The sequence below is a fragment of the Callorhinus ursinus genome, unplaced genomic scaffold (genome assembly GCF_003265705.2).
Source record: "Callorhinus ursinus isolate GAN/ISIS: 27379988/994484 unplaced genomic scaffold, GSC_fseal_2.0 scaffold14, whole genome shotgun sequence".
In the NCBI taxonomy this organism is placed as follows: Eukaryota; Metazoa; Chordata; class Mammalia; order Carnivora; family Otariidae; genus Callorhinus; species Callorhinus ursinus.
In genome coordinates this window covers 31,234,879-31,247,006 of record NW_027397076.1, presented here as the reverse complement: position 1 = coordinate 31,247,006, position 12,128 = coordinate 31,234,879, and the positions used below count along the sequence as shown (strand labels likewise).

General features: G+C 35.0%; 1 long non-coding RNA gene across 1 annotated transcript; it reads right to left on the bottom strand.

The window, feature by feature from the left end:
* Positions 1 to 6,116: 6,116 nt before the first annotated feature.
* On the bottom strand, positions 6,117 to 10,622 carry LOC141374104 (uncharacterized). Its single transcript, XR_012380692.1, has 3 exons — positions 10,100 to 10,622; positions 9,788 to 9,864; positions 6,117 to 7,707 (listed from the first exon to the last, which is right to left on the bottom strand). It is a non-coding gene; the product is annotated as an uncharacterized lncRNA (long non-coding RNA).
* Positions 10,623 to 12,128: the final 1,506 nt, after the last annotated feature.

The window sequence follows — 12,128 nt, the reverse complement described above, 5'->3', positions numbered from 1 at the left end:
GACACTGGGGAGGGTATGCACTATGGTGAGCGCTGTGAATTGTGTAAGACTGATGAATTACAGACCTGTACCCCTGAAACAAATAATACATTATATGTTAATAAAAAAATAAATTAAAAATGAAACTAAAAAAAAAAAAAAAGAAAAGAAAATGTATCCTGGTACTTATATTGCAAGGTAACTCAAACTACTACTCCTTTGACTTATTACATCAGACTGATTACCATCAATTACACAGTCAAGAGTTAAAACAAAAATCCTTTGTACCAAGAGTTAAAAGACAGATTCTCTAAGAGAATTTTGTTTTCTTAATAATGAAAGATTCCTGAATGCAATGTACAGTTACCAGCATAATTGCAATTGCCCCTTTCCTCTTCCCTTCAAAATTTCTCCATATAACTCTTTACTTTCTTCCTCAATACTTGCATCTTTTCATCACTCCTTCTCCTACTGCCAATTGCTTTTGCCCCTAGATCTTTACTAAAACTACCCTCTAAAATAATGATTTTCTAATTTACTGCACATAAAAAGTATAGGGAAAGCTTGTTAAAATGCAGGTTCTTGGGGTCTATCTTGCCAAATTCCAATTAAGAGGGTGGAAATTGGGGGCAAAGGTAGTGAGGAAGAATTAGGATTCAGCATTTTAAATCTAGGTGACCAATGTTCCAGATAAAATTAACTACAACTTTTTGCAAAATCTACTTTGGTTTTACAATTTTTAATTAATTAATTTATTTGAGAGAGAGTGCATGGGGAGGTGCTTGCAAGCAAGGGCAGGGGCAGTGGGAGAGGGAGAGAAGCAGACTCCCCGATGAGCATAGAGCCCAATGTGGAGTTTGATCACACAACCCTGAGATTATGACCTAAACTGAAATTAAGAGTCAGACACTTAACTGACTGAGCCACCCAGGCACCCCTGGTTTTAAGCTCTTTAAATAAAGTAATACACCCTTCATTTTTTAAAAATTCAAGCAGTATAGAGGTATACGAAATAAACTGAAAACTCTCTTCCCACATTTTCCCACTCTCATAACCTAAAGTTAATCCATGTTAACATTTGGATGTGTATCCTTATGTGTACATTATTTTAGGGCATATGATTTCATTTATATAAAACATAAGGAAGTTATATAGCTAGCCACATTTCTAGCATTGCTGGTTAACTTTTATAGATATTCAATTAATCACTTTGACTTTGCTAAATAGAAAAATATCTGCAATTTATGAGAATTTTTATACCCACCTTTCCATATTTCATATAGCTTTTCAAGAGGGTAATAATAGAAAGGCTTGAATTTTCACTTACTGAATATCATATGCACTATAATATTTTATAAGGAAACTTCATCTGTGTGGAAAAGACATCCCAAACCACAGTGCCATTCCCAACATATTCCCTTAGGTTGAAAATTTTCAGCTCTCTGTGTGACATCTGTATATGGTTGTTATAGAAATACAACAATTTTTATAAGTCTGAAATGAAACTTGTCTTTGTTGAGAAGGATGCAAATGATGAATGAGTCACGTCTTCATTTGTTCTCATGAGGTAAAATCCTGCCTCTCCTATTCCTCTGTAAATTCTATCCATTTCTTATATTCAACTAAACCTTAATCTTTTCATTCCTCCATTTTCCTACCTTGGAAATTCACAACTTTGAGAGGCTCTGTGGTCAGTAGGTATGTCCCCCGTGGCTACATGCTGCCTCCATGATAGATGGGAGTACTAGAGTTTTTGTTGAGTTTGATGCCCCTGTATTGAGGGTCTTGTCACCCTCGTTTAACCTAACAGCTATACAGTTTAAAGTCTTATAAACAGCTTCATCTTCCATCTTTGCCTTTCTATCTTGGCTCCCATAAATAATATAACGTATTATAGGAAGTATAGTTGTTATGGCCAAGGGACTGGAAATACTGCTTGAGTCCAAACCCTGGCTCAGCCACTTACTTATTTGTGCCTTTGTGAAAGTTATTCAACCTTAATTTTCTCATTTTTAAAAGGAGTTAATACTGGTGCTGACCTAACTTATAAGGTTGATAGAAACAAAAGTAATAAAATGTGCAATGCACTTAGAATTTGTGTCACACACAGAGATGTACACCTGTGTTTGCTTGGTGTTTATTATCCTAGACACTGAGCATAATCATTAAACCCTCTACAAACAAAGGAAGTGCAATGACTTCAAATAACACTTGATTTCCAACATGCTGCAGTGAAGGCAAGGGGAGTCAAAGCAGAACTTCCAGCTTGAGAGAGAAACAGAAGATATTTAGAAAATTACAGATTAATGTATTTGGGAAAAAAAAAAAAAACTACCCTGACATACTAGATTATTGAAAAAAGGGAAGCACTAATTGCTGTGTCTAAATTAGATCATTTGTTGGCCTCATGGCAAACAGAAAATTAAGGACTCAGAATAAAAATTGCACACAAAGGTCATTCTAAACAATTAGCAGTAAGACAGTGAAAGTACACAAACCTTGGTACAATAAGATTCGATATATTTGGTTCTAAGCACAATACAGATGGAAATACTTACAACTGATTCTAGAACAATATTCTGTCAACTCTTTTATTCCCTCTTAAAACAATGAAACAGTTTCAATTAGTTCTATCTCTTGGCATATTTCAAGATATAAATTAAAAAGATAGGTACCTAAAATAATCCTTTCTTCCATCATGAATAATTACCTGGGCTTGCTGGAAAATGTAAATTCTCTAAAGAATAGTTATAATGTACATACTGTACAATTCACTAGATATTTTTTCCATAGTTAACTTTACAAGGTCGTCATGAACATTCACCCTCATAACAATTTTGGAATTAGTTGGAACTGAAACTTGGCTTTATAAGAAATTATAGCCAGTAAAATATAAAATCTTACATCAGATTTTAAAATTAGGCATTAATATTTTAAAACCTTGATAAATATCAAACATTTCCTTCTATTATGCAGGGATTAACATTTTGCAGCCTCAATGGACTTAAATAATTAGCACTGATTTATGAAGAAAAAAAACAGGTTTTAAGATGACTGCTGTTTTCTGCTAGTTCTATTTGATTAATCTATGACCCATTAAAAGCTCCAGAATTTAGGGAATTTAGTGGGGAAAACGTTTTTGAAAGCTTCAGTAAAATAATAAAAGAAGCAGAGGAAATTTGATATGTTAAGTATGAAGGAAAACAAGTAACAACAGAAAAAGAAAAACAAAGTTTTCAAAAAGGTGGTGGGGATCACTGCAAAACTGTTGGCCAGTTTATAAAATCAAGCTGAGATACTGTAGATTATATCTTTGTTATGTAGTTTAACTTCCCAGCTATTAAACTGGAACTATAATGATGATAATATTATACTGATGCACACCAACACCTGAAAAGATGATCCCTTAGTACTCTCAGTGGTGTTATTAGCACTAAAAGAAGGAGACAGGGATTCAGAAAAGTTCTCATGTAAAAAGCAAAGCCTTCAGACTCTACTTCTTTCTTGTTTTCTATTTAAGAAGACACCAGTTTCTGGTGCAGCCACTCTGGAAAACAGTATGGAAGTTCCTCAAAAAGTAGAAAATAGAGCTACCCTACAACCCAGCAATTGCACTACTGGGTATTTACCCCAAAGATACAGATGTAGTGATCCAAAGGGGCACATGCACCACAATGTTTATAGCAACAATGTCCACAATAGCCAAACTATGGAAAGAGCCAAGATGTCCATCAACAGATAAATGGATAAAGAAGATGTGGTGTATATATATACAATGGAATATTATGCAGCCATCAAAAAATGAAATCTTGCCATTTGCAATGACATGGATGGAACTAGAGGGTATTATGCTAAGTGAAATAAGTCAATCAGAGAAAGACATGTATCATATGACCTCACTGATATGAGGAATTCTTAATCTCAGGAAACAAACTGAGGGTTGCTGGAATGGTGGGGGTGGGAGGGATGGGGTGGCTGGGTGATAGACATTGGGGTGGGAAATTGGAGGGGTAGATGAACCATGAGAGACTATGGACTCTGAGAAACAAACTGAGGGTTCTAGAGGAGAGGGGGCTGGGGGGATGGGTTAGCCTGGTGATGGGTATTAAAGAGGGCACATTCTGCGTGGAGCACTGGGTGTTATGCACAAACAATGAATCATGGAACACTACATCCAAAACTAATGATGTAATGTATGGTGATTAACATAACAATAAAACTTAAAAAAAACAAATAAACAGCATGAAGAAGGGGTGTGAGCAAAGGAACTGTTACAGATTTAGAGACCTAATAGATGTAGCAGCCAAAAGGAATGTGTGAACCATTTTTGTATCCAGATTTGAACAAATAAACCGTAAAAGTGTATTTATTTAAAACAAACAAACAAACACCAGCTTCTTCAAGCCAATTCATATTAAGTATTTCATATTCATCAAAGTAATAAGTTCTTACTCTGAAAGAAAATTGAGTACAAATTACACAAAGCTAAAAAAGTTGGGGGAACTTCCTTTTACTAATTCCTATTTATAGTAGTTTACATAGTCTGATTTTTCAGGTGCTAAGACTCTAATTTCCTGGGCAACAATCTTAAACTCCTCATTAGGTGGCTTAATCATCCCATTGCAGGTTCTACATCATTCTTGAACATTAGGGTGATGTTATTTCCTCTGGATTCAACTGTTCTTTACCTTGATACTACCTATCTTTCCCAGAATTTTGCTTAGCTTTTCTTTACAAGTCTTTTTCCATAGGTCATCCTGATCTTCTTGAAAGCAAACAAACAAACAAAGCCTAAGCTGGTTCTTGTTGCTTGCAAACCATGAAGTGATTCCCCCCTAGTGAATTCTATAATTCTATGTACATCAAAACATGCTCTGCTACCAAGAGTTCTTTTCTGGATCTTCCACTCTTTAACACCCATCCATGCCTTTAAGTCTTTCCAGATTTGGTATATTTATTTTTATTTTTACTTTTTTTGCATTTTTATATTTATATCTTACATTATTATTGTATATTTCATATTTTCTTTGATTTGTTATCTCAATATAACGTCATTTTACTTAAAGTCTATATTTGCATTTAAAATTTTTGCTAATAACATTAGTGTAAAACATGCCCATAATTATTTAGGAAATGGATTTTCATCACAGGCCAAAAGATTAGTTCAATATGATATGACAGGCAACATGAGGGGCACCTGGGTGGCTCAGTAGGTTAAGTGTCTGTCCTCAGCTCAGGTCATGATCCCAGGGTCCTGGGATTGAGTCCCACATCGGGCTCCCGGCTCAGCGGGGAGTCTGCTTCTCCCTCTATCCGCCCCCTCAACTTGTGCTCTCTCTCTCGTTCTCTCTCAGTTAAATAAATGAAATCTTTTAAGATTTCATTTACTTATTTCAGAGAGAGAGAGAGCATGAGCAGGGAGAGAGGAAGAAGAAGAGGGAGAAGCAGACTCTCCACTGAGTAGGGAGCCCGATGTGGGGTTTGATCCCAGGACGCTGGGATCATGACCTGAGCCGAAGACAGATCCTTAACTGACTGAGCCACTCAGGCGCCCCTAAATAAAATCTTAAAAAAAAAAAAAAAGAAACATGAGAATGACCTCATAAATTTCTTTCCTGTTCTATTTCTAGAGATACGCAAACCGGAAGATATGTATTATATCAACCAGCTATTTGATCACATATGGCTTTTGTAGACAAGGCCCGAACTGTATTTTAAATTTGTTAAAACAGTATCTTTCATTTGCAAGTTATTTCATGGCTTACATAACATTTTAAAACATGATGTAACTTGTCTTATTTTACTTTTGGAAAAACATTATTATAAAACTTGTATACCAATTTTACCAACAAAGAATCAATGCCCAAGGCTACTAATCTCAGGCTTAGAATCAGCATTCAAATTTATACACTACCACTGTATATTCTGTTACTCCTTTCCCCAAAGTGCACAGCTTGGCTGAGGGAGACTTTCTGTATAAGTTGATTCATACCCAAATAAAATTGAGTTAAGAAGTTAGAAATATTTTTGTAGTTTTTATTTAAAAATCTGTAGGTAATTACATTATGTTTGTAGTAGACTTAAAGGGAATTTTTAAAAAAACAAAGTAAAAATAACATTTCCTAAGGGAGGTCAAAACTTAAAGATGAGTAAGTTTTCCTGATTTCCAAAAGAAGCAGGAGCTGGAGGATAGACATATGAATCATGTTTCTCTGATTCCTTTATTTTTGCTGTCATATGTTCCATAATAAGGGATACAAGTGAAAACTTCCCGCTTATCATTTCATCTTTTCCAGTTCTCAAATTTCTGTATAATATTACACAACAAAATTAAATCTTTATTAACCCAAAGAAAAAGACCCTCAGAAACAACAACAAAAACAATTTAATAAAGTGGCACAAGACATCCCTTTACCTGCAGACAACTGTACCTGAATATAATACAGAGAAGGGGAAACCTTCCGAATACAGATTCTGTATGGGCTCTAACCCCGGAGGATACTAATTGGACCCAGGAAGTGACCTGTGTTGTGTTTCCTAAGACAATGGAATTGCCATATATTAGGTTTCCAGCATAACTGATTTAATCATACACTTTGTAAAAATATTAAATTTAGAGTTAGGAGCGAAAAGAAAACAACTGAAAAATAATTTTCCCACATTTAATAAGTGAAAATATGCAGAACCCAGAGGACCCAGTGGTTTAGTCAAGATTTACATAGACAAGAAATGAGCCTGGTCTCAAGCCCATAAATCCTGATTCTCGGTCCAATTATGTTTCCTTTTCAATAGATTGTTACATTTCAAGAATTACAACAGTTAACAACAAAAAATTATTTTGAATATCTGACTAAAATCTGTGGCATTACAGGAGAAAACACTAAGCCATCTGATTAATTTAACATAGACTATATCTTAAAACCCAAACCATGAAGAAGAAATGAATAAAGCAGCGGTTGTGTTATTATATCGGTGTAGAAGAATTTTCATGGAAAAACATTAATATACATTATGTAATACATTATACAAAGAGCTACTTTGAAAATAAGGTAGAAATCTGAGCTGAACTATCATCTATTTCCAGAAGGGTTATGAAAAATAATTGCTTTTCACAATTTAACATTATAAATAAAGTAACTGTGATATGTACACTCCATTTGTTGACAGAGAATTTATTTGCTCATGTCATAGTCAGAGGGTAGATGGAAATGAATGAATCAAGCGCCCTTTCATTTCACTAGCCTTCAAATTTAATTGAAGAAGACTGCCTTGCTAATCTCCATCTCAGGGACTCTGTGAAATTGCTTATTAGGTTATCTTTCAATTTTAATCACTTTCCAGACTAAAAAGGCTCAAGTGCCTAGCACAAGGATTGAGAAAATAAATACAATATTGTTAGTACGTAGTTTCCCAATTAATATGTTTGTAAAACAGACATATCATTCATATGGAATTACAAGACTGTGCTTCTGATTAGTCATATTGTAGTTTAAAATGAAAAAAAGAATAAAACCATGACAAAATTGGTTTGCAGTTTTGCTAAGTTATTATGAAGGGGATAATCACAGATTTGATTCCCGGATATGGCAAAATACATTTCCAGGTGGCACTGTGCTTGTCAGAATGCTGGGTAACTTGCCGTGAATGAAGGTTTGGTTGGCTTTCTGGATCCTCAGCATAAGCACTTCTTCATCTCAGTTCATTCACTGGACACAGGGTACCGGAAACCTACATTTTTGTGTGTGCGAAAAGATTTTTTGTTACACATCAATGCATGATTACAGCATTCTTCTACAATCTGACAGCAAAGGGCAACATCAAATGTGAGTTAAAAAGTGCTTGTGTTTATACACACACATATGAACATTTTTAGTATAATTGTTTTCCATAATTTAATACTATAAATGTAATAATTTGCAGTAGTGATAATCTAATTTTCTCAAAGCTACTAGATAGAGACTATTGTTTTCCTCTATTTTGAATAAAGTAAACTGTTGTCAGCCACCCATAAAATGATAAAAATTAGACCAACACATTGTAAGAATTCTGTGATTTGGCATCCTCTTCATACTTTCTTTCCTTCAGTTTGTATTCCAGTCAGAATCAATGAATTTTCCAGAAATAAAAATTCCATAGCGTGATAATAAGGTAGCTATCACTTTTGATCACTTAAAATATTTCAGAAAATTGGCTGAAATTATAAGAATTACTCAACATATCCTCTCTCACTTCAAGTATGTACAACATTCTACAATAAGCAGCATTATGCCCTGCTTACAGATGATGAGACCTGAAACTACTTCCTCCAGGATGCATAGCTGGCAAATGATAAAGCCAAGAGTTTGAATCACATTTGTTGAATGCTAAAGCCTATGCTCTTACCCTGACTGACCAGCACTGCCTGCCCTAACAAGCTTAAATTCAATGACTAGGTGATTCCAGATGACCTGGTCAAAATTTGAAAAACAGCTGCATAATTTATGTTCCATCTCAGGAATCACTTCACAACATTCTCTAGTGAGGCATCTCTTTGGGTTGAGAGATGTATAGTCCATGTGTTTATATGACTTTGGTTATGATTTAGAAAATAGCAATGATGAAACCAAATAAACAAAAAATTGGTCTTCTTGTAAGTTTTATATGAAGAAGCCAGGAGACACTTTAAAGCTTAAATATCATTGTTAATTATTTTTTTAATTATAAGGTAATATTAGTTTTTATAGGTAACTTAAAAAACAAAAATAAATAGCAGGGAAAAAAATTATTACCCAAAATTCCATAATCCAGGAGCAATTTATATAAATATTCTGCACATTTCCTTCCATATATATGAAATATTTATGGAAGTACTCCCATATATATTTTTATATATTATACTATTATATTATGCTATATACAGTATATTATACTCTTATAGTATATAGTATATAGTATAGAACATAGCATATAATATATATTATAGTTTATTATAATTATGTATTTTTATTTATAGGTAAAGGAAAAGAACATAAATTTTACATATTTGCCTATAAATCTTTGTCCTATATTGATTTTTTTAAAAGATTTTATTTACTTATTTATTTGAGAGAGAGAGAGAGAATGAGCATGAGAAGGGAGAGGGTCAGAGGGAGAAGCAGACTCCCCGCTCAGCAAAGAGCCTCATGTGGGACTCAATCCCAGGACTCCAGGATCATGACCTGAGCCGAAGGCAGTCGCTTAGCCAACTGAGCCACCCAGGCGCCCTATATTGATTTTTTTATTAGAAAAAAAATCTAGAAGCAAACTGGGAAAAATTTTGATTTACATTACCAAAATTTCTTTTTAGAAAATTTATACCAACTTATACTGCCAACAGCACTATATGAGAGTAATTAATATCTTACCTTTTAGTGGTTGCCAAGGTGTGAAGCTCTGATCCCCTTTCAGAGCTAAGGCTCTCATCACCCAAGCTGCCAGGAATACTGCTTACCAATAGTTTATACCTGAGTTCCTCCCTTAAAAGTTGCTCAAGGTTGGGCGCCTGGGTGGCTCAATTGGTTGAGCGACTGCCTTCGGCTCAGATCATGATCCTGGAGTCCTGGGATCAAGTCCCACATCGGGCTCCCTGCTCAGCGGGGAGTCTGCTTCTCCCTCTGACCCTCTCCCCTCTCATGCTCTCTCTCTCTATCTCATTCTCTCTCTCAAATAAATAAATAAAAAATCTTTAAAAAAAAAAAAGTTGCTCAAGGTTAACCCACCTGACCCTGGGCACCTATTTACTATGACTGGTGTCAACCTTAAAAATAAAATAGCCAGTTATTTTACTTACAAGCTAAATTTATTCAGGAATAGCAGAGGAATTACAATTTGGGACATCTGTAAGCTATGGTGAACCACAGACAAGTCCTAGGAGACAAAGGGAAAGTCAATTTTTCTTAGGTTTTAGGAGGGAATTGGGGAGGGTTGTTTTAAACAAAAGTTCACTGGAGAACAAGAGTTCATGGTTGTGGCGATTTTTCACTGGTTGCAAGTGGGTGGTTAATTTATTATTGCTGGGGCAGAGAGGGATCTTCCTTTTTCTCGAAAACAGGATATGAAATGCCATATGAAAAATGTCCTCCCTTGTCCAGCTAATTCTTACCTTCTTTCTGCGGGTTATGCAAGCTGCCATCAGGGGTGGATGTGTGGGAGCTCGCCGGCAGGCTTTCCTGACTCCATTTTTAAAAAGGTTTCCTTTATTAATTTTCAGACTGGTTAAGGTACAGGGAAAAAGGTCCAGACCCCTTGCCTCAATTCAAGAATTTCTAAAGGACCATCCCAGTTTCCAATCTCCCCACAGGATTGGCTTAGACTTTGTTGTAACTGGATAGGGTTCAGATTCTCACGCTACCTAATCCTGCCTCCCATTTCCTCACAGGTGTTGTACCAAAAACACTCCTCAATAATCTGCCTTCAAACAAATCTTCCCCTGAGGCTGTTCCCAATGAAACTCGATTTAAGACATACCAGTTGTTGACATTTCCCCTCACAAACATGCAATCCCTCTCCTTTTACTCAAGACTGTTTTCTTTGCTGTCTTTTGGCAATGCTTTGTGCTTTTCTTCTTAATGGTCTCAGTTTATAGATCTAGCTAGTGTGTATTTTTTGTTACTATGAATGAAATGAAACCATACATTTTACTACCTAAAAATAATTTATTTTCATTACAATCCCTCAAACACATCTAAAGATAAACTAGGAAATATTTATAAAGAATACAAGGTTAACAGTCAGTTAAACGGCTGCCTTCCGCTCAGGGCTCAGGTCAGGATCCAGTCCCGCATTGGGCTCCCTGCTTCTGCCCCTCCCCCCTGCGCGTGCGCTCGTGGGTGAGTATAATCTCTGCCATTTGTGTCACTAGCCCCTACTTTTTTGTTTCGTAGTGAAGGAGTACAAAATGCAATTTGTCTGTTAGTGGGAAATTATTGGTCCGGGTTGGCAAGGGCAAATGGAAAACTGAGGATCAGACCGGCAGGTCAGTTGTGATGTAATTAATTATAGTCATGTAATTTGGAGTTCAAGTTGATGACCATTTCTTACACACCCCAAGAGAGAGTATGCACAAACTGATGCCGTCCCAAATAGTTGGCAAGAAAAAGATCATTGTGTTTTATTCTGCTTACAAGTGTAACTCATAAAAAATTATCATCTTAATGGAAAGAACTAATGCACCTTTTTCTTCATTAAATTTTACTCGAAGTTGTTTTTACGAGTTATAAATGGCTAATGCATCAGTGTTCTTTACAGTTAAGGGCTGTAGGATTTTCTCTTTTCGTTCATGAAAAAGTATAAAGAAAAATTTCCAATTAAGCTACAGTTCCTAAATTTTTCTACTCTGTTTAAAAAACATGTAGTATCAGTAAAAATAGCTAAAAGAAAAATCAATCATTTGATATTCTCCTAAATTCATTTAACTTTACTGGAGCTTATGTACTTGAAAAAATGAACATTTACATTAAGTAATTTATTCTCGTTGTGCACCTAATATGTGTTAGTTTCTGAGTCCCGTTTAATTTATAGGGAAAAAAATCTGATTTCCACATTGATACAAATTAATGATATATGTTGACTGTACATAAGAAACAATTCCATTTATTGGATTTTTAAATTTTAATGTTTAAAAAAGCACAGAATGTTTAAGAGCATGATTTTTCCTGTGCTTTCTTCCAATTTTCATATCTACAGTTCTCATTCCTGAGCTTTTTAATGTTTCAAGTTTCCCCTAAAACTTTCAACATTCTTAGAATTACTCAATTTATCAACATTGTTTTCTAGTATTTCTCAATGATATTTTTGAGTCAGTATAAAGGTCTCAAGGGTATTTTTGAGACAATTCTCACTACAAATACATCAATTTCACATTCTATTCCAACAGCGATTGTGCAGTTCGAATGCCGTGCTAAGGAGGCTGGAGTTTACTTCTTAAAATCAGTATCCATGATAAATATATTTATATAAGGGAATGGCTTAAGAAGTTTTATGCTGAGTTTGAAGGCACTAGGCAAGACCACTTGAGGAAGGAGGAAAGGGAAATTAGGAAAACTTCAAATATAAGATATTATATATTTAAATATACTATTCCAAGACATCACTTCAAGAAATTATTCCAAGATATTCTTCCAAGTGTGAGT